Genomic DNA, 1,279 nt, shown 5'->3' on the forward strand with positions numbered 1-1,279 from the left:
AGTGGAGAATGAAAGTGTGGGACAGGAGCAGAGTGTGGTGTGTATCTGGCTTAATCCCGGCCGTCACTAGGGCCCCTTTCTGCTGGGTGCGCAGCATCTCTCAGGGCTAATAAGCATCAGCGTTTATGTGGGCCATTATCCCCATCCGGGGCGGCATCAGGAGGTGGGAATGGCAGCCACGCAGCTGCGGATCACATCCTAAATTCAGCTTATTTTGCAGATGTACCTTTTATTGAGACTAGAGCAGTTGGGGGTTTAGGGACTTCTCTCAGGGGTCCAGTGGTGATGTCACTCTGCTGACTGTGGGATTTAAACCGGCAACCTTCCAGTCATAGGCGGCGACTGCCAACCCGCTCAGCCACACACCACCTTCATTGATGAAACCCACCGTTTTGACGCCAATTAGACGGAAACACAGTTGAGCCAAAAACCACGCAGCGTAGGGCCCCCCAGTCAGGTGCTGCTCGTGTTTAAAAGGCAGGGACGCTCTGCACTCTGGTACGGCCAGGTGGACGGGGGAAGCTGGGGGGGGGGGGGGGATTAAAACCAGCAAATGACAAAATGGCCACTTCCTGCCTCCTTTCTCTTTGCCCGAGAAACACGAGACGCATCGCTAAGACTGGTGATGCTTGGATCTGGGAGAGAGGAGTGCGAAGGGACTGGGAGACGGCCTGAAGCTAAAATGCAGACATGCTGTGTTTGCGTCTCCCCCCCCACCACCCCCCCACTTGTTGGGCCTTTTAAACGAGCTGGAAGAGGATCCCACCTCCGGAATACCGGATCCATTATCTGACCTCTATTCCTGCGGCTCAGGCTTAATGCTGCATGTTAGCGGAGAGATAATGGATGTAATTGCAAATAGCAGCGTAATAATTTGCCAAATAGTCTCTCTGCTGTTAAGTCCTGAGCTGATCTGAAGCACTTTAATTGGGATTTAAGGAAACCATGTTAAATCAGATTGCATTCAGTATCGACATTTGGTTAGTTTATTCTGTAAAGCAGGGTACCCCAGTCCTGATCATGGATACTGTGTCACCGACTGGCCCTCCAGGACCGAATGGTCCTTTTGGAAAGCTGTCACACTGTCCCCTACTGGGCAGTGTCGCCATGGGCTGTACCCAGTGGCATCATGGGAAATGTGACCAGTAGTGCTAAGGGGTATTAATGCAGCGTTAGACCGGCGTCAGTCTGCTTGAGAGAAACGAGCTCACTCTTCATCTGAAGTTCAGCTAAGGATTTCTCACCCTCTGATTTTCTGCAGCCGGGAACATTCAGCGTT

The sequence above is a fragment of the Brienomyrus brachyistius genome, unplaced genomic scaffold (assembly GCF_023856365.1).
Source record: "Brienomyrus brachyistius isolate T26 unplaced genomic scaffold, BBRACH_0.4 scaffold288, whole genome shotgun sequence".
NCBI lineage: Eukaryota > Metazoa > Chordata > Actinopteri > Osteoglossiformes > Mormyridae > Brienomyrus > Brienomyrus brachyistius.